This window comes from Chiloscyllium plagiosum, unplaced genomic scaffold (assembly GCF_037043375.1).
Source record: "Chiloscyllium plagiosum isolate Xiang-an unplaced genomic scaffold, Cpla_swu_hap1 HiC_scaffold_1, whole genome shotgun sequence".
Classification (NCBI taxonomy): domain Eukaryota; kingdom Metazoa; phylum Chordata; class Chondrichthyes; order Orectolobiformes; family Hemiscylliidae; genus Chiloscyllium; species Chiloscyllium plagiosum.
Genome location: NW_028270139.1, coordinates 160080421 through 160106409, shown reverse-complemented (window position 1 = coordinate 160106409; position 25989 = coordinate 160080421).

Here is a 25989-nt window from a genome sequence, read left to right as displayed (position 1 = left end):
GTTGATGACGTTTTACTGGGATGGCGAAGTTTTACTGGAATGGTGATGCATTACTGGGATAATTACAATTTACTGGAATGATGACGCTTTACTGGGATAATGACGTTTTACTGGGATGATGACGTTTTACTGGGAAAATGACGTTTTACTGGGATGGTGACGCTTTACTGGGATAATGACGTTTTACTGGGATAATGACGTTTTACTGGGATGGTGACGTATTACTGGGATGGCGACGTTTTATTGGGATGGTGACGCTTTACTGGGATGGCGAGGTTCTACTGGGATAATGATGTTTTACGGGGATGGTAACGTTTTACTGGAATGGTGACGTATTACTGGGATAATTACAATTTACTGGAATGATGACGCTTTACTGGCATAATGACGTTTTACTGGGATAATGACGTTTTACTGGGATGGTGACGTATTACTGGGATGGCGACGTTTTATTGGGATGGTGACGCTTTACTGGGATAATGACGTTTTACTGGGATGATGACGTTTTACTGGGATGGTGACGTGTTACTGTGATGGTGACGTTTTACTGGGATAATGACGTTTTACTGGGATGGTGACGCTTTACTGGGATAATTACAATTTACTGGAATGATGACGCTTTACTGGGATAATGACGTTTTACTGGGATGATGACGTTTTACTGGGATAATGACGTTTTACTGGGATGGTGACGTATTACTGGGATGGTGACGTTTTATTGGGATGGTGACGCTTTACTGGGATAATTACGTTTTACTGGGATGATGACGTTGTACTGGGATAATGACGCTTTACTGGGATGGTGACGTTTTACTGGGATGGTTGAGTTTTACTGGGATAATGATGTTTTACTGGGATGGTGACGTATTACTGTGATAATGACCTTTTACTGGAATGGTGACGTTTTACTGGGATAGTGACGTTTTACTGGAATTATGACGCTTTAGGGGGGTGGTGACGTTTTACTGGGTTGATGACGTTTAATTGGGATGGCGACGTTTTACTGGATTGGTGATGCATTACTGGGATAATTACAATTTACTGGGATGATGACGTTTTACTGGGATGATGACGTTTTACTGGGATAATGACGTTTTACTGGGATGGTGACGTATTACTGGGATGGTGACGCTTTACTGGGATAATGACGTTTTACTGGGATGATGAAGTTTTACTGGGATGGTGACGTTTTACTGGGATGATGATGTTTTACTGGGATGATGACGTTTTAGTGGGATAATGACGCTTTACTGAGATGGTGAAGTTTTACTGGGATGGTTGAGTTTTACTGGGATAATGACGTTTTACTGGGATAGTGACGTTTTACTGGGATGATGACGTTTTACTGGGATGGTGACGTATTACTGGGATGGTGACGTTTTATTGGGATGGTGACGCTTTACTGGGATAATGACGTTTTACTGGGATGATGACGTTTTACTGGGATGGTGACGTGTTACTGTGATGGTGACGTTTTACTGGGATAATGACGTTTTACTGGGATGGTAACGCTTTACTGGAATGGAGACGTTTTACTGGGATGGTGACGTTTTACTGGGATAATGACGTTTTACTGGGATAGTGACGTTTTACTGGGATGATGACGTTGTACTGGGAAAATGACGCTTTACTGGGATGGTGACGTTTTACTGGGATGGTTTAATTTTACTGGCATAATGATGTTTTACTGGGATGGTGACGTTTTACTGGGATAATGACTTTTTACTGGAATGGTGACGTTTTTCTGGGATAATTACAGTTTACTGGATTGATGACGCTTTACGGGGATAATGACGTTTTACTGGGATGATGACGCTTTATTGGGATAATGATGTTTTATTGGGATTGTGACGTTTTACTGGGATGATGACGTCTTACTGGGATAATGACATTTGGTGACGTTTTACTGCGATGGTGACGTTTAAATGGGATGATGACGCATTACTGGGATGATGACGCTTTACTGGGATGGTGACGTATTACTGGAATGGTGACGTTTTACTGGGATAGTGCCGTTTTACTGGAATGATGACGCTTTAGGGGGGTGGTGACGTTTTACTGGGTTGATGACGTTTTACTGGGATGGCGAAGTTTTACTGGAATGGTGATGCATTACTGGGATAATTACAATTTACTGGAAGGATGACGCTTTACTGGGATAATGACATTTTACTGGGATGATGACGTTTTACTGGGAAAATGACGTTTTACTGGGATGGTGACGCTTTTCTGGGATAATGACGGTTTACTGGGATGATGACGCTTTATGGGGGGTGGTGACGTTTTACTGGGTTGATGACGTTTTACTGGGATGGCGACGTTCTACTGGGATAATGATGTTTTACGGGGATGGTAACGTTTTACTGGAATGGTGAGGTATTACTGGGATAATTGCAATTTACTGGAATGATGACGCTTTACTGGGATAATGACGTTTTACTGGGCTGATGACTTTTTACTGGGATAATGACGTTTTACTGGGATGGTGACGTATTACTGGGATGGTGACGTTTTATTGGGATGGTGACGCTTTACTGGGATAATGACGTTTTACTGGGATGATGACGTTTTACTGGGATGGTGACGTGTTACTGTGATGGTGACGTTTTACTGGGATGGTGACGTTTTACTGGGATAATGACGTTTTCCTGGGATAGTGACGTTTTACTGGGATGGTGACGTTTTACTGGGATAATGATGTTTTCCTGGGATGGTGACGTTTTACTGGGATAATGACTTTTTACTGGAATGGTGACGTTTTACTGGGATAATTACAATTTACTGGAATGATGACGCTTTACTGGGATAATGACGTTTTACTGGGATGATGACGTTTTACTGGGATAATGACGTTTTACTGGGATGGTGACGTATTACTGGGATGGTGACGTTTTATTGGGATGGTGACGCTTTACTGGGATAATTACGTTTTACTGGGATGATGACGTTGTACTGGGATAATGACGCTTTACTGGGATGGTGACGTTTTACTGGGATGGTTGAGTTTTACTGGGATAATGATGTTTTACTGGGATGGTGACGTATTACTGGGATAATGACCTTTTACTGGAATGGTGATGTTTTACTGGGATAGTGACGTTTTACTGGAATTATGACGCTTTAGGGGGGTGGTGACGTTTTACTGGGTTGATGACGTTTAATTGGGATGGCGACGTTTTACTGGATTGGTGATGCATTACTGGGATAATTACAATTTACTGGAATGATGACGCTTTACTGGGATAATGACGTTTTACTGGGATGATGACGTTTTACTGGGATAATGACGTTTTACTGGGATGGTGACGTATTACTGGGAAGGTGACGCTTTACTGGGATAATGACGTTTTACTGGGATGATGAAGTTTTACTGGGATGGTGACGTTTTACTGGGATGATGATGTTTTACTGGGATGATGACGTTTTAGTGGGATAATGACGCTTTACTGAGATGGTGAAGTATTACTGGGATGGTTGAGTTTTACTGGGATAATGACGTTTTACTGGGATAGTGACGTTTTACTGGGATGATGACGTTTTACTGGGATGGTGACGTATTACTGGGATGGTGACGTTTTATTGGGATGGTGACGCTTTACTGGGATAATGACGTTTTACTGGGATGATGACGTTTTACTGGGATGGTGACGTGTTACTGTGATGGTGACGTTTTACTGGGATAATGACGTTTTACTGGGATGGTAACGCTTTACTGGAATGGAGATGTTTTACTGGGATGGTGACGTTTTACTGGGATAATGACGTTTTACTGGAATAGTGACGTTTTACTGGGATGATGACGTTGTACTGGGAAAATGACGCTTTACTGGGATGGTGACGTTTTACTGGGATGGTTTAATTTTACTGGCATAATGATGTTTTACTGGGATGGTGACGTTTTACTGGGATAATGACTTTTTACTGGAATGGTGACGTTTTACTGGGATAATTACAATTTACTGGAATGATGACGCTTTACTGGGATAATGACGTTTTACTGGGATGATGACGTTTTACTGGGATAATGACGTTTTACTGGGATGGTGACGTATTAGTGGGATGGTGACGTTTTATTGGGATGGTGACGCTTTACAGGGATAATGACGTTTCAGTGGGGTGGTGACGTTTTACTCGGATGGTGACGTTTTACTGGGATAATGGCGTTTTACTGGGATGGTGACGCTTTACGGGGGTGGAGATGTTTTACTGAGATAATGACGTTTCACTGGGATGATGACATTTTACTGGGATGGTGACGTTTTACTGGGATAATGATGTGTTACTGGGATGGTGACGTTTTATTGGGATGGTGACGCTTTACTGGGATAATGATGTGTTACTGGGCTGATGACGCTTTACTGGGAAGGTGACGTTTTACTGGGATGGGGACGTGTTACTGGGATAATGATGTTTTACTGGGATAATGATGTTTAACGGGGATGGTGACGTTTTACTGGGATTATGACGCCTCATTGGGATGATGATGTTTTACTCGGATGTTGACGTTTTAATGGGATAATGACGTTTTACTGGGATGGCGACGTTTTACTGGAATGGTGATGCATTACTGGGATAATTACAATTTACTGGAATGATGACGCTTTACTGGAATAATGACGTTTTACTGGGATGATGACGTTTTACTGGGATAATGACGTTTTACTGGGATGATGACGTATTACTGGGATGGTGACGCTTTACTGGGATAATGACGTTTTACTGGGATGATGACGCTTTATGGGGGTTGGTGACGTTTTACTGGGTTGATGACGTTTTACTGGGATGGTGACGTATTACTGGGATGGTGACGTTTTATTGGGATGGTGACGCTTTACTGGGATAATGACGTTTTACTGGGATGATGACGTTTTACTGGGATGGTGACGTGTTACTGTGATGGTGACGTTTTACTGGGATAATGACGTTTTACTGGGATGGGGACGCTTTACTGGAATGGTGACGTTTTACTGGGATGGTGACGTTTTACTGGGATAATGACGTTTTACTGGGATAGTGACGTTTTACTGGGATGATGACGTTGTACTGGGATAATGACGCTTTACTGGGATGGTGACGTTTTACTGGGATAATGACCTTTTACTGGAATGGTGACGTTTTACTGGGATAATTACAATTTACTGGAATGATGACGCTTTACTGGGATAATGACGTTTTACTGGGATGGTGACGTATTACTGGGATTATGACGTTTCACTGGGATGGTGACGTGTTACTGTGATGGTGACGTTTTACTGAGATAATGACGTTTTACTGGGATGGTGTCGCTTTACTGGAATGGTGACGTTTTACTGGGATGGTGACGTTTTACTGGGATAATGACGTTTTACTGGGATAGTGACGTTTTACTGGGATGATGACGTTGTACTGGGATAATGACGCTTTACTGGGATGGTGACGTTTTACTGGGATGGTTTAATTTTACTGGGATAATGATGTTTTACTGGGATGGTGACGTTTTACTGGAATGGTGACGTTTTACTGGGATAATTACAATTTACTGGAATGATGACGCTTTACTGGGATAATGACGTTTTACTGGGATGATGACGTTTTACTGGGATAATGACGTTTTACTGGGATGGTGACGTTTTATTGGGATGGTGACGCTTTACTGGGATAATGACGTTTTACTGGGATGATGAAGTTTTACTGGGATGGTGACGTTTTACTGGGATGGTGACGCTTTACTGGGATAATGATGTTTTAGTGGGGTGGTGATGTTTTACTGGGAAGGTGACGTTTTACTGGGATAATGATGTTATACTGGGATAATGACATTTTACTGGGATGGTGACGTTTTACTGGCATAATGACGTTTTACTGAGATGATGACGTTTTACAGGTGTAATGACGTTTTACTGGGATAATGGCGTTTTACTGGGATGGTGATGCTTTACGGGGCTGGTGATGTTTTACTGAGATAATGACGTTTCACTGGGATGATGACATTTTACTGGGATGGTGACGTTTTACTGGGATAATGATGTGTTCCTGGGATGATGACGTTTTACGGGTATAATGACGTTTTACTGGGCTGATGACGCTTTACTGGGATGATGACGTTTTACTGGGATAATGACGTTTTACTGGGTTGGTGACGATTTACTGGGAAGGTGACGTTTTACTGGGATGGGGACGTTTTACTGGGATAATGATGTTTTACTGGGATAATGACATTTTACTGGGATGGTGACGTTTTACTGGGATAATGACGTTTTACTGGGGTGGTGACATTTTACTAGGATAATGACGTTTAACGGGGATGGTGACGTTTTACTGGGCTTATGACGCCTTACTGGGATGATGATGTTTTACTGGGATGGTGACGTTTTAATGGGATAATGACGTTTAACGGGGATGGTGTCGTTTTAATGGGATGATGACACTTTACTGGGATGATAATGTTTTACTGGGATGGATAGTGACGTTTTACGGGGGTGGTGACATTTTACTGGGATAAACACGTTTACCGGGGATGGTGACGTTTTACTGCGATGAAGACGCTTTACTGGGATAATGACGTTTTACTGGGATGATGACATTTTACTGGGATGGTGACACTTTACGGTGATAATGAAGTTTTACTGGGATGGTGACGTTTTCCTGGGATAATGACGTTTTAATGGGATGATGACGTTTACGGGGGGTGGTAACGTTTTCCTGGGATAATGACGTTTTACTGGGATGATGACGTTTTACGGGGATAATGACGTTTTACTGGGATGATGACGCTTTATTGGGATGATGATGTTTTATTGGGATTGTGACGTTTTACTGGGATGATGACGTCTTACTGGGATAATGACGTTTGGTGACGTTTTACTGCGATGGTGACGTTTAAATGGGATGATGACGCTTTACTGGGATGATGACGCTTTACTGGGATGGTGACGTATTACTGGAATGGTGACGTTTTACTGGGATAGTGCCGTTTTACTGGAATGATGACGCTTTATGGGGGGTGGTGACGTTTTACTGGGTTGATGACTTTTTACTGGGATAATGACGTTTTACTGGGATGGTGACGTATTACTGGGATGGTGACGTTTTATTGGGATGGTGACGCTTTACTGGGATAATGACGTTTTACTGGGATGATGACGTTTTACTGGGATGGTGACGTGTTACTGTGATGGTGACGTTTTACTGGGATAATGACGTTTTACTGGGATGGTGACGCTTTACTGGAATGGTGACGTTTTACTGGGATGGTGACGTTTTACTGGGATAATGACGTTTTCCTGGGATAGTGACGTTTTACTGGGATGGTGACGTTTTACTGGGATGGTGACGTTTTACTGGGATAATGATGTTTTCCTGGGATGGTGACGTTTTACTGGGATAATGACTTTTTACTGGAATGGTGACGTTTTACTGGGATAATTACAATTTACTGGAATGATGACGCTTTACTGGGATAATGACGTTTTACTGGGATGATGACGTTTTACTGGGATAATGACGTTTTACTGGGATGGTGACGTATTACTGGGATGGTGACGTTTTATTGGGATGGTGACGCTTTACTGGGATAATTACGTTTTACTGGGATGATGACGTTGTACTGGGATAATGACGCTTTACTGGGATGGTGACGTTTTACTGGGATGGTTGAGTTTTACTGGGATAATGATGTTTTACTGGGATGGTGACGTATTACTGGGATAATGACCTTTTACTGGAATGGTGATGTTTTACTGGGATAGTGACGTTTTACTGGAATTATGACGCTTTAGGGGGGTGGTGACGTTTTACTGGGTTGATGACGTTTAATTGGGATGGCGACGTTTTACTGGATTGGTGATGCATTACTGGGATAATTACAATTTACTGGAATGATGACGCTTTACTGGGATAATGACGTTTTACTGGGATGATGACGTTTTACTGGGATAATGACGTTTTACTGGGATGGTGACGTATTACTGGGATGGTGACGCTTTACTGGGATAATGACGTTTTACTGGGATGATGAAGTTTTACTGGGATGGTGACGTTTTACTGGGATGATGATGTTTTACTGGGATGATGACGTTTTAGTGGGATAATGACGCTTTACTGAGATGGTGAAGTTTTACTGGGATGGTTGAGTTTTACTGGGATAATGACGTTTTACTGGGATAGTGACGTTTTACTGGGATGATGACGTTTTACTGGGATGGTGACGTATTACTGGGATGGTGACGTTTTATTGGGATGGTGACGCTTTACTGGGATAATGACGTTTTACTGGGATGATGACGTTTTACTGGGATGGTGACGTGTTACTGTGATGGTGACGTTTTACTGGGATAATGACGTTTTACTGGGATGGTAACGCTTTACTGGGATGGATAGTGACGTTTTACGGGGGTGGTGACGTTTTACTGGGATAATGACGTTTTACTGGAATAGTGACGTTTTACTGGGATGATGACGTTGTACTGGGAAAATGACGCTTTACTGGGATGGTGACGTTTTATTGGGATGGTTTAATTTTACTGGCATAATGATGTTTTACTGGAATGGTGACGTTTTTCTGGGATAATTACAGTTTACTGGATTGATGACGCTTTACGGGGATAATGACGTTTTACTGGGATGATGACGCTTTATTGGGATGATGATGTTTTATTGGGATTGTGACGTTTTACTGGGATGATGACGTCTTACTGGGATAATGACGTTTGGTGACGTTTTACTGCGATGGTGACGTTTAAATGGGATGATGACGCTTTACTGGGATGATGACGCTTTACTGAGATGGTGACGTATTACTGGAATGGTGACGTTTTACTGGGATAGTGCCGTTTTACTGGAATGATGACGCTTTAGGGGGGTGGTGACGTTTTACTGGGTTGATGACGTTTTACTGGGATGGCGAAGTTTTACTGGAATGGTGATGCATTACTGGGATAATTAAAATTTACTGGAATGATGACGCTTTACTGGGATGATGACGTTTTACTGGGATAATGACGTTTTACTGGGATGGTGACGTATTACTGGGATGGTGACATTTTACTGGGTTGATGACGTTTTACTGGGATGGCGACGTTCTACTGGGATAATGATGTTTTACGGGGATGGTAACGTTTTACTGGAATGGTGACGTATTACTGGGATAATTACAATTTACTGGAATGATGACGCTTTACTGGGATAATGACGTTTTACTGGGCTGATGACTTTTTACTGGGATAATGACGTTTTACTGGAATGGTGACGTATTACTGGGATGGTGACGTTTTATTGGGATGGTGACGCTTTACTGGGATAATGACGTTTTACTGGGATGATGACGTTTTACTGGGATGGTGACGTGTTACTGTGATGGTGACGTTTTACTGGGATAATGACGTTTTACTGGGATGGGGACGCTTTACTGGAATGGTGACGTTTTACTGGGATGGTGACGTTTTACTGGGATAATGACGTTTTACTGGGATAGTGACGTTTTACTGGGATGATGACGTTGTACTGGGATAATGACGCTTTACTGGGATGGTGACGTTTTACTGGGATAATGACCTTTTACTGGAATGGTGACGTTTTACTGGGATAATTACAATTTACTGGAATGATGACGCTTTACTGGGATAATGACGTTTTACTGGGATGGTGACGTATTACTGGGATTATGACGTTTCACTGGGATGGTGACGTGTTACTGTGATGGTGACGTTTTACTGAGATAATGACGTTTTACTGGGATGGTGTCGCTTTACTGGAATGGTGACGTTTTACTGGGATGGTGACGTTTTACTGGGATAATGACGTTTTACTGGGATAGTGACGTTTTACTGGGATGATGACGTTGTACTGGGATAATGACGCTTTACTGGGATGGTGACGTTTTACTGGGATGGTTTAATTTTACTGGGATAATGATGTTTTACTGGGATGGTGACGTTTTACTGGAATGGTGACGTTTTACTGGGATAATTACAATTTACTGGAATGATGACGCTTTACTGGGATAATGACGTTTTACTGGGATGATGACGTTTTACTGGGATAATGACGTTTTACTGGGATGGTGACGTTTTATTGGGATGGTGACGCTTTACTGGGATAATGACGTTTTACTGGGATGATGAAGTTTTACTGGGATGGTGACGTTTTACTGGGATGGTGACGCTTTACTGGGATAATGATGTTTTAGTGGGGTGGTGATGTTTTACTGGGAAGGTGACGTTTTACTGGGATAATGATGTTATACTGGGATAATGACATTTTACTGGGATGGTGACGTTTTACTGGCATAATGACGTTTTACTGAGATGATGACGTTTTACAGGTGTAATGACGTTTTACTGGGATGATGATGTTTTAGTGGGATAATGACGTTTTACTCGGATGGTGACGTTTTACTGGGATAATGGCGTTTTACTGGGATGGTGATGCTTTACGGGGCTGGTGATGTTTTACTGAGATAATGACGTTTCACTGGGATGATGACATTTTACTGGGATGGTGACGTTTTACTGGGATAATGATGTGTTCCTGGGATGATGACGTTTTACGGGTATAATGACGTTTTACTGGGCTGATGACGCTTTACTGGGATGATGACGTTTTACTGGGATAATGACGTTTTACTGGGTTGGTGACGATTTACTGGGAAGGTGACGTTTTACTGGGATGGGGACGTTTTACTGGGATAATGATGTTTTACTGGGATAATGACATTTTACTGGGATGGTGACGTTTTACTGGGATAATGACGTTTTACTGGGGTGGTGACATTTTACTAGGATAATGACGTTTAACGGGGATGGTGACGTTTTACTGGGATTATGACGCCTTACTGGGATGATGATGTTTTACTGGGATGGTGACGTTTTAATGGGATAATGACGTTTAACGGGGATGGTGTCGTTTTAATGGGATGATGACACTTTACTGGGATGATAATGTTTTACTGGGATGGATAGTGACGTTTTACGGGGGTGGTGACATTTTACTGGGATAAACACGTTTACCGGGGATGGTGACGTTTTACTGCGATGAAGACGCTTTACTGGGATAATGACGTTTTACTGGGATGATGACATTTTACTGGGATGGTGACACTTTACGGTGATAATGAAGTTTTACTGGGATGGTGACGTTTTCCTGGGATAATGACGTTTTAATGGGATGATGACGTTTACGGGGGGTGGTAACGTTTTCCTGGGATAATGACGTTTTACTGGGATGATGACGTTTTACGGGGATAATGACGTTTTACTGGGATGATGACGCTTTATTGGGATGATGATGTTTTATTGGGATTGTGACGTTTTACTGGGATGATGACGTCTTACTGGGATAATGACGTTTGGTGACGTTTTACTGCGATGGTGACGTTTAAATGGGATGATGACGCTTTACTGGGATGATGACGCTTTACTGGGATGGTGACGTATTACTGGAATGGTGACGTTTTACTGGGATAGTGCCGTTTTACTGGAATGATGACGCTTTATGGGGGGTGGTGACGTTTTACTGGGTTGATGACTTTTTACTGGGATAATGACGTTTTACTGGGATGGTGACGTATTACTGGGATGGTGACGTTTTATTGGGATGGTGACGCTTTACTGGGATAATGACGTTTTACTGGGATGATGACGTTTTACTGGGATGGTGACGTGTTACTGTGATGGTGACGTTTTACTGGGATAATGACGTTTTACTGGGATGGTGACGCTTTACTGGAATGGTGACGTTTTACTGGGATGGTGACGTTTTACTGGGATAATGACGTTTTCCTGGGATAGTGACGTTTTACTGGGATGGTGACGTTTTACTGGGATGGTGACGTTTTACTGGGATAATGATGTTTTCCTGGGATGGTGACGTTTTACTGGGATAATGACTTTTTACTGGAATGGTGACGTTTTACTGGGATAATTACAATTTACTGGAATGATGACGCTTTACTGGGATAATGACGTTTTACTGGGATGATGACGTTTTACTGGGATAATGACGTTTTACTGGGATGGTGACGTATTACTGGGATGGTGACGTTTTACTGGGATGATGACGTTTTACTGGGATGGTGACGTGTTACTGTGATGGTGACGTTTTACTGGGATAATGACGTTTTACTGGGATGGTGACGCTTTACTGGAATGGTGACGTTTTACTGGGATGGTGACGTTTTACTGGGATAATGACGTTTTCCTGGGATAGTGACGTTTTACTGGGATGGTGACGTTTTACTGGGATGGTGACGTTTTACTGGGATAATGATGTTTTCCTGGGATGGTGACGTTTTACTGGGATAATGACTTTTTACTGGAATGGTGACGTTTTACTGGGATAATTACAATTTACTGGAATGATGACGCTTTACTGGGATAATGACGTTTTACTGGGATGATGACGTTTTACTGGGATAATGACGTTTTACTGGGATGGTGACGTATTACTGGGATGGTGACGTTTTATTGGGATGGTGACGCTTTACTGGGATAATTACGTTTTACTGGGATGATGACGTTGTACTGGGATAATGACGCTTTACTGGGATGGTGACGTTTTACTGGGATGGTTGAGTTTTACTGGGATAATGATGTTTTACTGGGATGGTGACGTATTACTGGGATAATGACCTTTTACTGGAATGGTGATGTTTTACTGGGATAGTGACGTTTTACTGGAATTATGACGCTTTAGGGGGGTGGTGACGTTTTACTGGGTTGATGACGTTTAATTGGGATGGCGACGTTTTACTGGATTGGTGATGCATTACTGGGATAATTACAATTTACTGGAATGATGACGCTTTACTGGGATAATGACGTTTTACTGGGATGATGACGTTTTACTGGGATAATGACGTTTTACTGGGATGGTGACGTATTACTGGGATGGTGACGCTTTACTGGGATAATGACGTTTTACTGGGATGATGAAGTTTTACTGGGATGGTGACGTTTTACTGGGATGATGATGTTTTACTGGGATGATGACGTTTTAGTGGGATAATGACGCTTTACTGAGATGGTGAAGTTTTACTGGGATGGTTGAGTTTTACTGGGATAATGACGTTTTACTGGGATAGTGACGTTTTACTGGGATGATGACGTTTTACTGGGATGGTGACGTATTACTGGGATGGTGACGTTTTATTGGGATGGTGACGCTTTACTGGGATAATGACGTTTTACTGGGATGATGACGTTTTACTGGGATGGTGACGTGTTACTGTGATGGTGACGTTTTACTGGGATAATGACGTTTTACTGGGATGGTAACGCTTTACTGGGATGGATAGTGACGTTTTACGGGGGTGGTGACGTTTTACTGGGATAATGACGTTTTACTGGAATAGTGACGTTTTACTGGGATGATGACGTTGTACTGGGAAAATGACGCTTTACTGGGATGGTGACGTTTTATTGGGATGGTTTAATTTTACTGGCATAATGATGTTTTACTGGGATGGTGACGTTTTTCTGGGATAATTACAGTTTACTGGATTGATGACGCTTTACGGGGATAATGACGTTTTACTGGGATGATGACGCTTTATTGGGATGATGATGTTTTATTGGGATTGTGACGTTTTACTGGGATGATGACGTCTTACTGGGATAATGACGTTTGGTGACGTTTTACTGCGATGGTGACGTTTAAATGGGATGATGACGCTTTACTGGGATGATGACGCTTTACTGAGATGGTGACGTATTACTGGAATGGTGACGTTTTACTGGGATAGTGCCGTTTTACTGGAATGATGACGCTTTAGGGGGGTGGTGACGTTTTACTGGGTTGATGACGTTTTACTGGGATGGCGAAGTTTTACTGGAATGGTGATGCATTACTGGGATAATTAAAATTTACTGGAATGATGACGCTTTACTGGGATGATGACGTTTTACTGGGATAATGACGTTTTACTGGGATGGTGACGTATTACTGGGATGGTGACATTTTACTGGGTTGATGACGTTTTACTGGGATGGCGACGTTCTACTGGGATAATGATGTTTTACGGGGATGGTAACGTTTTACTGGAATGGTGACGTATTACTGGGATAATTACAATTTACTGGAATGATGACGCTTTACTGGGATAATGACGTTTTACTGGGCTGATGACTTTTTACTGGGATAATGACGTTTTACTGGAATGGTGACGTATTACTGGGATGGTGACGTTTTATTGGGATGGTGACGCTTTACTGGGATAATGACGTTTTACTGGGATGATGACGTTTTACTGGGATGGTGACGTGTTACTGTGATGGTGATGTTTTACTGGGATAATGACGTTTTACTGGGATGGTGACGCTTTACTGGAATGGTGACGTTTTACTGGGATGGTGACGTTTTACTGGGATAATGACGTTTTCCTGGGATAGTGACGTTTTACTGGGATGGTGACGTTTTACTGGGATGGTTTAATTTTACTGGGATAATGATGTTTTACTGGGATGGTGACGTTTTACTGGGATAATGACGTTTTACTGGGATGATGACGTTTTACTGGGATAATGACGTTTTACTGGGATGGTGACGTTTTATTGGGATGATGACGCTTTACTGGGATAATGACGTTTTACTGGGATGATGAAGTTTTACTGGGATGGTGACGTTTTACTGGGATGGTGACGCTTTACTGGGATAATGATGTTTTAGTGGGGTGGTGATGTTTTACTGGGAAGGTGACGTTTTACTGGGATAATGATGTTATACTGGGATAATGACATTTTACTGGGATGGTGACGTTTTACTGGCATAATGACGTTTTACTGAGATGATGACGTTTTACAGGTATAATGACGTTTTACTGGGATGATGATGTTTTAGTGGGATAATGACGTTTTACTCGGATGGTGACGTTTTACTGGGATAATGGCGTTTTACTGGGATGGTGATGCTTTTCGGGGCTGGTGATGTTTTACTGAGATAATGACGTTTCACTGGGATGATGACATTTTACTGGGATGGTGACGTTTTACTGGGATAATGATGTGTTCCTGGGATGATGACGTTTTACGGGTATAATGACGTTTTACTGGGCTGATGACGCTTTACTGGGATGATGACGTTTTACTGGGATAATGACGTTTTACTGGGTTGGTGACGATTTACTGGGAAGGTGACGTTTTACTGGGATGGGGACGTTTTACTGGGATAATGATGTTTTACTGGGATAATGACATTTTACTGGGATGGTGACGTTTTACTGGGATAATGACGTTTTACTGGGGTGGTGACATTTTACTAGGATAATGACGTTTAACGGGGATGGTGACGTTTTACTGGGATTATGACGCCTTACTGGGATGATGATGTTTTACTGGGATGGTGACGTTTTAATGGGATAATGACGTTTAACGGGGATGGTGTCGTTTTAATGGGATGATGACACTTTACTGGGATGATAATGTTTTACTGGGATGGATAGTGACGTTTTACGGGGGTGGTGACATTTTACTGGGATAAACACGTTTACCGGGGATGGTGACGTTTTACTGCGATGAAGACGCTTTACTGGGATAATGATGTTTTACTGGGATGATGACATTTTACTGGGATGGTGACACTTTACGGAGATAATGAAGTTTTACTGGGATGGTGACGTTTTCCTGGGATAATGACGTTTTAATGGGATGATGACGTTTACGGGGGGTGGTAACGTTTTCCTGGGATAATGACGTTTTACTGGGATGATGACGTTTTACGGGGATAATGACGTTTTACTGGGATGATGACGCTTTATTGGGATGATGATGTTTTATTGGGATTGTGACGTTTTACTGGGATGATGACGTCTTACTGGGATAATGACGTTTGGTGACGTTTTACTGCGATGGTGACGTTTAAATGGGATGATGACGCTTTACTGGGATGATGACGCTTTACTGGGATGGTGACGTATTACTGGAATGGTGACGTTTTACTGGGATAGTGCCGTTTTACTGGAATGATGACGCTTTATGGGGGGTGGTGACGTTTTACTGGGTTGATGACTTTTTACTGGGATAATGACGTTTTACTGGGATGGTGACGTATTACTGGGATGGTGACGTTTTATTGGGATGGTGACGCTTTACTGGGATAATGACGTTTTACTGGGATGGTGACGCTTTACTGGAATGGTGACGTTTTACTGGGATGGTGACGTTTTACTGGGATAATGACGTTTTCCTGGGATAGTGACGTTTTACTGGGATGGTGACGTTTTACTGGGATAATGATGTTTTCCTGGGATGGTGACGTTTTACTGGGATAATGACTTTTTACTGGAATGGTGACGTTTTACTGGGATAATTACAATTTACTGGAATGATGACGCTTTACTGGGATAATGACGTTTTACTGGGATGATGACGTTTTACTGGGATAATGACGTTTTACTGGGATGGTGACGTATTACTGGGATGGTGACGTTTTATTGGGATGGTGACGCTTTACTGGGATAATTACGTTTTACTGGGATGATGACGTTGTACTGGGATAATGACGCTTTACTGGGATGGTGACGTTTTACTGGGATGGTTGAGTTTTACTGGGATAATGATGTTTTCCTGGGATGGTGACGTATTACTGGGATAATGACCTTTTACTGGAATGGTGATGTTTTACTGGGATAGTGACGTTTTACTGGAATTATGACGCTTTAGGGGGGTGGTGACGTTTTACTGGGTTGATGACGTTTAATTGGGATGGCGACGTTTTACTGGATTGGTGATGCATTACTGGGATAATTACAATTTACTGGAATGATGACGCTTTACTGGGATAATGATGTTTTACTGGGATGATGACGTTTTACTGGGATGATGACGTTTTACTGGGATAATGACGTTTTACTGGGATGGTGACGTATTACTGGGATGGTGACGCTTTACTGGGATAATGACGTTTTACTGGGATGATGAAGTTTTACTGGGATGGTGACGTTTTACTGGGATGATGATGTTTTACTGGGATGATGACGTTTTAGTGGGATAATGACGCTTTACTGAGATGGTGAAGTATTACTGGGATGGTTGAGTTTTACTGGGATAATGACGTTTTACTGGGATGATGACGTTTTACTGGGATGGTGACGTATTACTGGGATGGTGACGTTTTATTGGGATGGTGACGCTTTACTGGGATAATGACGTTTTACTGGGATGATGACGTTTTACTGGGATGGTGACGTGTTACTGTGATGGTGACGTTTTACTGGGATAATGACGTTTTACTGGGATGGTAACGCTTTACTGGAATGGAGATGTTTTACTGGGATGGTGACGTTTTACTGGGATAATGACGTTTTACTGGAATAGTGACGTTTTACTGGGATGATGACATTGTACTGGGAAAATGACGCTTTACTGGGATGGTGACGTTTTACTGGGATGGTTTAATTTTACTGGCATAATGATGTTTTACTGGGATGGTGACGTTTTACTGGGATAATGACTTTTTACTGGAATGGTGACGTTTTTCTGGGATAATTACAGTTTACTGGATTGATGACGCTTTACGGGGATAATGACGTTTTACTGGGATGATGACGCTTTATTGGGATAATGACGTTTGGTGACGTTTTACTGCGATGGTGACGTTTAAATGGGATGATGACGCTTTACTGGGATGATGACGCTTTACTGAGATGGTGACGTATTACTGGAATGGTGACGTTTTACTGGGATAGTGCCGTTTTACTGGAATGATGACGCTTTAGGGGGTGGTGACGTTTTACTGGGTTGATGACGTTTTACTGGGATGGCGAAGTTTTACTGGAATGGTGATGCATTACTGGGATAATTAAAATTTACTGGAATGATGACGCTTTACTGGGATGATGACGTTTTACTGGGATAATGACGTTTTACTGGGATGGTGACGTATTACTGGGATGGTGACGTTTTACTGGGTTGATGACGTTTTACTGGGATGGCGACGTTCTACTGGGATAATGATGTTTTACGGGGATGGTAACGTTTTACTGGAATGGTGACGTATTACTGGGATAATTACAATTTACTGGAATGATGACGCTTTACTGGGATAATGACGTTTTACTGGGCTGATGACTTTTTACTGGGATAATGACGTTTTACTGGAATGGTGACGTATTACTGGGATGGTGACGTTTTATTGGGATGGTGACGCTTTACTGGGATAATGACGTTTTACTGGGATGGTTTAATTTTACTGGGATAATGATGTTTTACTGGGATGGTGACGTTTTACTGGGATAATGACTTTTTACTGGAATGGTGACGTTTTACTGGGATAATTACAATTAACTGGAATGATGACGCTTTACTGGGATAATGACGTTTTACTGGGATGATGACGTTTTACTGGGATAATGACGTTTTACTGGGATTGGGACGTATTACTGGGATGGTGACGTTTTATTGGGATGGTGACGCTTTGCTGGGATAATTACGTTTTACTGGGATGATGACGTTGTACTGGGATAATGACGCTTTACTGGGATGGTGATGTTTTACTGGGATGGTTGAGTTTTACTGGGATAATGATATTTTACTGGGATGGTGACGTATTACTGGGATAATGACCTTTTACTGGAATGGTGACGTTTTACTGGGATAGTGACGTATTACTGGGATGGTGACGTTTTATTGGGATGGTGACGCTTTACTGGGATAATTACGTTTTACTGGGATGATGACGTTGTACTGGGATAATGACGCTTTACTGGGATGGTGACGTTTTACTGGGATGGTTGAGTTTTACTGGGATAATGATGTTTTACTGGGATGGTGACGTATTACTGGGATAATGACCTTTTACTGGAATGGTGATGTTTTACTGGGATAGTGACGTTTTACTGGAATTATGACGCTTTAGGGGGGTGGTGACGTTTTACTGGGTTGATGACGTTTAATTGGGATGGCGACGTTTTACTGGATTGGTGATGCATTACTGGGAAAAGAACAATTTACTGGAATGATGACGCTTTACTGGGATGGTGATGTATTACTGGGATGGTGACGCTTTACTGGGATAATGACGTTTTACTGGGATGATGAAGTTTTACTGGGATGGTGACGTTTTACTGGGATGATGACATTTTACTGGGATGATGACATTTTACTGGGATGGTGATGTATTACTGGGATGGTGACGCTTTACTGGGATAATGACGTTTTAGTGGGGTGGTGACGTTTTACTGGGATGGTGATGTTTTTCTGGGATGGTGACGCTTTGCTGGGAGGGTGACGTTTTACTGGGATGATGACGCTTTACTGGGATAATGACGTTTTGCTGGGATTTTGACGTTTTACTGAAATGGTGATGTTTTACTGGTTTGGTGGCGCTTTACTGGGATCATGACGTCCTCCTGGGATAATGACGTTTTACTGGAATGGTGATGTTTTAATGGGATGATGACGCTTTACTGGGATTATGATGTTTTACTGGGATGATGACGTTGTACTGGGATAATTACGCTTTACTGGGATGGTGACGTTTTACTGGGATGGTTGAGTTTTACTGGGATAATGATCTTTTACTGGGATGGTGACGTTTTACTGGTATAATTACCTTTTACTGGAATGGTGACGTTTTACTGGGATGGTGACGTTTTACTGGGATAGTGACGTTTTACTGGAATGATGACGCTTTACCGGGGTGGTGACGTTTTACTGGGTTGATGATGTTTTACGGGGATGGCGACGTTTTACTGGGATAATGATGTTTTACGGGGATGGTGACGTTTTACTGGAATGGTGATGTATTACTGGGATAATTACAATTTACTGGAATGATGACGCTTTACTGGGATAATGACGTTTTACTGGGATGATGACGTTTTACTGGGATAATGACGTTTTAGGGATAGTGACGTATTACTGGGATGGTGACGTTTTATTGGTATGGTGACGCTTTACTGGGATACTGACGTTTTACTGGGATGATGAAGTTTTACTGGGATGGAGACGTTTTACTGGGATGGTGACGCTTTACTGGGATGATGACGTTTTACTGTGATGGTGACGCTTAACTGGGATAATGACGTTTTAGTGGGGTGGGACGTTTTACTGGGATGGTGACGATCTGCTGGGATGGTGATGTTTTACTGGGATGATGACGTTTTACTGGGATAATGACGTTTTACTGGGATTTTGACGTTTTACTGGAATGGTGATGTTTTACTGGTTTGGTGACGCTTTACTGGGATGAGGACGTCCTACTGGGATAATGACGTTTTACTGGAATGGTGACGTTTTAATGGGTTGATGACGCTTTACTGGGATGATGACGTTTTACTGGGATGATGACGTTTTCCTGTGATAATGACGTTTTACTGGGATGATGATGTTTTAATGGGATGATGATGCTTTACTGGGATGATGACGTTTTACTGGAATGGTGACATTTTACTGGGATAATGACCTTTTACTGGGATGGTGACGCATTACTGGGATAATGACGTTTTACTGGGGTGGTGACGTTTTACTGGGAAGGTGACGTTTTACTGAGATGGGGATGTTTTACTGAGATAATGGTGTTATACTGGTATCATGACATTTTACAGGGATGGGGATGTTTTACTGCGATAATGATGTTATACTGGTATAATGACATTTTACTGGTTTGATGACGTTTTACGGGTATAATGACATTTTTCTGGGATGATGATGTTTTATTGGGATGGTGACGTTTTACGGGGGTTGGTGATGTTTTACTGGGATAATGTCTTTTCCCTGAGATGATGATGTTTTACTGGGATGACTTTTTACTGGGATGATGTTTTAATGGGAAGATGATGCTTTACTGGGATGATGACGTTTTACTGGGATGGTGACGTTTTACTGGGATAATGACGTTTTACTGGAATGGTGATGTTTTACTGGGTTGGTGACGCTTTACTGGGATGATGATGTCTTGCTGGGATAATGACGTTTTACTGGAATGATGACGTTTTACTGGGATAATGATGTTTTACTGGGATGGTGACATTTTACTGGGATGATGACGCTTTACTGGGATGGTGACGTTTGACTGGGATTATGATGTTTTACTGGGATAATGACGTTTTGCTGGGACGGTGACGTTTTACTGGGATAATGACACTTTATTGGAATGGTGACTTTTTACGGGAGTGGTGACATTTTACTGGGATGATGACGTTTTACTGGGATAATGATGTTTTACTGGGATGAGGACGTTTTACTGGGATGGTGACGTTTTACTGGGATAATGACGTTTTACTGGGCTAATCAAGTTTTACTGGGATGGTGACGTTTTCCTGGGATGATGACGCGTTACTGGGATGGTGACGTTTTTCTGGGATGATGACGTTTTACTGTGATGATGACGCTTTACTGGGATGATGACGCTTTACTGGGATGGTGACGTTTTACTGGGATGGTGACGTTTTACTGGGATGATGACGTTTTACTGGGATGGTGACATTTTACTGGGATGGTGACCTTTTACTGGGACGTTGATGTTTTACTGGGATGGTGACATTTTACTGGGATGATGACGTTTTACTGTGATGGTGACGCTTAACTGGGATGGTTGAGTTTTACTGGGATAATGATCTTTTACTGGGATGGTGACGTTTTACTGGGATAATGACCTTTTACTGGACTGGTGACGTTTTACTGGGATGATGCGCTTTACTGGGATGGTAACGTTTTACTGGGATGGTGACGTATTACTGGGATGGTGATGTTTTACTATGATAATGACGTTTTACTGGGATGATGACGCTTTACTGGGATGGTGACGTTTGACTGGGATTATGATGTTTTACTGGGATAATGACGTTTTGCTGGGATGGTGACGTTTTACTGGGATAATGACACTTTATTGGAATGGTGACTTTTTACGGGAGTGGTGACATTTTACTGGGATGATGACGTTTTACTGGGATAATGATGTTTTACTGGGATGAGGACGTTTTACTGGGATGGTGACGTTTTACTGGGATAATGACGTTTTACTGGGCTAATCAAGTTTTACTGGGATGGTGACGTTTTCCTGGGATGATGACGCGTTACTGGGATGGTGACGTTTTTCTGGGATGATGACGTTTTACTGTGATGATGACGCTTTACTGGGATGATGACGCTTTACTGGGATGGTGACGTTTTACTGGGATGGTGACGTTTTACTGGGATGATGACGTTTTACTGGGATGGTGACATTTTACTGGGATGGTGACCTTTTACTGGGACGTTGATGTTTTTCTGGGATGGTGACATTTTACTGGGATGATGACGTTTTACTGTGATGGTGACGCTTAACTGGGATGGTTGAGTTTTACTGGGATAATGATCTTTTACTGGGATGGTGACGCTTTACTGGGATAATGACCTTTTACTGGACTGGTGACGTTTTACTGGGATGATGCGCTTTACTGGGATGGTAACGTTTTACTGGGATGGTGACGTATTACTGGGATGGTGATGTTTTACTATGATAATGACGTTTTACTGGGACGTTGACGTTTTACTGGGATGGTGACATTTTACTGGGATGGTGACCTTTTACTGGGATAATGACGTTTTACTGGAATGGCGACGTTTTAATGGGATGATGACGCTTTACTGGGATGTTGACGTTTTACTTGGATGGTGACGTTGCACTGAGATGGTGACGTTTTACTAGGATAATGACATTTTACTGGGATGGTGACATTTTACTGATATGGTGACGTTTTACTTGGATAATGACGTTTTACTGGGATGGTGACGTTTTACTGAGATGGTGATGTTTTACTGGGATGATGGCGCTTTACTGGGATGGTGACTTTTTACTGGGTCCGTAACTCTTTCTTGGAATAATGACGTTTTACTGGGATTGTGACGTTTTACTGGGATGATGACGTTGTACTGGGATAATGACGCTTTACTGGGATGGTGACGTTTTACTGGGATGGTTGAGTTTTACTGGGATAATGATCTTTTACTGGGATGGTGACGTTTTACTGGGATAATGACCTTTTACTGGACTGGTGACGTTTTACTGGGATAGTGACGTTTTACTGGAATGATGACGCTTTACTGGGATAATGACGTTTTACTGAGATGATGACGTTTTACTGGGATAATGACGTTTTAGGGATGGTGACGTATTACTTGGATGGTGACGTTTTATTGGGATGGTGACGCTTTACTGGGATAATGACCTTTTGCTGGAATGGTGACGTTTTACTGCGATAGTGACGTTTTACTGGAATGATGACGCTTTACCAGGGTCGTGACGTTTTACTGGTTTAATGATGTTTTACGGGGATGGCGACGTTTTACTGGGATAATGATGTTTTACTGGGATGATGACGCTTTACTGGGATAATGACGTTTTACTGGGATGGTGACGTTTTACTGGGATGATGCGCTTTACTGGGATGGTGACGTTTTACTGGGATGGTGACGTATTACTGGCATGGTGACGTATTACTGGGATGGTGATGTTTTACTATGATAATGACGTTTTACTGGGATGGTGACGTTTTACTGAAATGGTGATGTTTTACTGGGATGATGGCGCTTTACTGAGATGATGACGCTTTACTGGGATGGTGACGTTTTACTGGGTCCGTGACTCTTTCCTCGGATAATGAAGTTTTACTGGGATGGTGACATTTTACTGGGATGGTGACGTTTTACTGGGATAATGACGTTTTACTGGGATGGTGACGCTTTCCTGGGATAATGACGTTTTACTGGGATGGTGACGTTTTACTGGGATGATGCGCTTTACTGGGATGGTGACGTTTTACTGGGATGGTGACGTATTACTGGGATGGTGATGTTTTAGTATGATAATGACGTTTTACTGGGATGGTGACGTTTTACTGGGATAATGACGTTTTACTGGGATTGTGACGCTTTACTGGGATGATGACGTTTTACTGGGATTGTGACGCTTTACTGGGATGATGAGATTTTACTGTGATGGTGATGTTTTACTGGGATGATGACGTTTTACTGGGATAATGACCTTTTAACTGGGATTTTGACGTTTTACTGGAATGGTGATGTTTTACTGGTTTGGTGACGCTTTACTGGGATGAGGACGTCCTCCTGGGATAATGACGTTTTACTGGAATGGTGACTTTTTAATGGGATGATGACGCTTTACTGGGATAATGACGTTTTACTGGGATGGTGACGTTTTACTGGGATAATGATGTTTTACTGGGATGGTGACGTTTTACTGGGATAATGAACTTTTACTGGAATGGTGACGTTTTACTGGGATAGTGACGTTTTACTGGAATGAGGACGCTTTACCGGAGTGGTGACGTTTTACTGGGTTGATGATGTTTTACGGGGATGGCGACGTTTTACTGGGATAATGATGTTTTACGGGGATGGCGACGTTTTACTGGGATAATGATGTTTTACGGGGATGGTGACGTTTTTCTGGAATGGTGATGTATTACTGGGATAATTACAATTTACTGGAATGATGACGCTTTACTGGGATAATGACGTTTTACTGGGATGATGACGTTTTACTGGGATAATGACGTTTTAGGGATCGTGACGTATTACTGGGATGGTGATGTTTTATTGGGATGGTGACGCTTTACTGGGATACTGACGTTTTACTGTGTTGATGAAGTTTTACTGGGATGGTGACGTTTTACTGGGATGGTGACGCTTTACTGGGATGATGAAGTTTTACTGTGATGGTGACGCTTAACTGGGATAATGACGTTTTAGTGGGGTGGTGACGTTTTACTGGGATGGTGACGCTTTGCTGGGATGGTGACGTTTTACTGGGATGATGACGCTTTACTGGGATAATGACGTTTTACTGGGATGATGACGTTTTACTGGGATAATGACGTTTTAGGGATCGTGACGTATTACTGGGATGGTGATGTTTTATTGGGATGGTGACGCTTTACTGGGATACTGACGTTTTACTGTGTTGATGAAGTTTTACTGGGATGGTGACGTTTTACTGGGATGGTGACGCTTTACTGGGATGATGAAGTTTTACTGTGATGGTGACGCTTAACTGGGATAATGACGTTTTAGTGGGGTGGTGACGTTTTACTGGGATGGTGACGCTTTGCTGGGATGGTGACGTTTTACTGGGATGATGACGCTTTACTGGGATAATGACGTTTTATTGGGATGGTGATGTTTTACTGGGATGATGACGTTTTACTGGGATAATGACATTTTACTGGGATTTTGACGTTTTACTCGAATGGTGATGTTTTACTGGTTTGGTGACGCTTTACTGGGATGAGGACGTCCTACGGGGATAATGACGTTTTACTGGAATGGTGACGTTTTAATGGGATGATGACGCTTTACTGGGATGATGACGTTTTACTGGGATGACGACGTTTTACTGGGATAATGACGTTTTACTGGGATGATGATGTTTTAATGGGATGATGATGCTTTACTGGGATGATGACGTTTTACTGGAATGGTGACATTTTTCTGGGATAATGACGTTTTACTGGGATGGTGACGCATTACTGGGATAATGACGTTTTACTGGGGTGGTGACGTTTTACTGGGAAGGTGACGTTTTACTGAGATGGGGATGTTTTACTGAGATAATGATGTTATACTGGTATAATGACATTTTACTGGTTTGATGACGTTTTACGGGTATAATGACGTTTTTCTGGGATGCTGATGTTTTATTGGGATGCTGACGTTTTACGGGGGTTGGTGATGTTTTACTGGGATAATGTCTTTTCCCTGGGATGATGATGTTTTACTGGGATAATGACTTTTTACTGGGATGATGTTTTAATGGGAAGATGATGCTTTACTGGGATGATGACGTTTTACTGGGATGGTGACGTTTTACTGGGATAATGACGTTTTACTGGAATGGTGATGTTTTACTGGGTTGGTGACGCATTACTGGGATGATGATGTCTTGCTGGGATAATGATGTTTTACTGGGATGGTGACATTTTACTGGGATGATGACGCTTTACTGGGATGGTGACGTTTTACTGGGATTATGATGTTTTACTGGGATAATGACGTTTTACTGGGATGTTGACGTTTTACT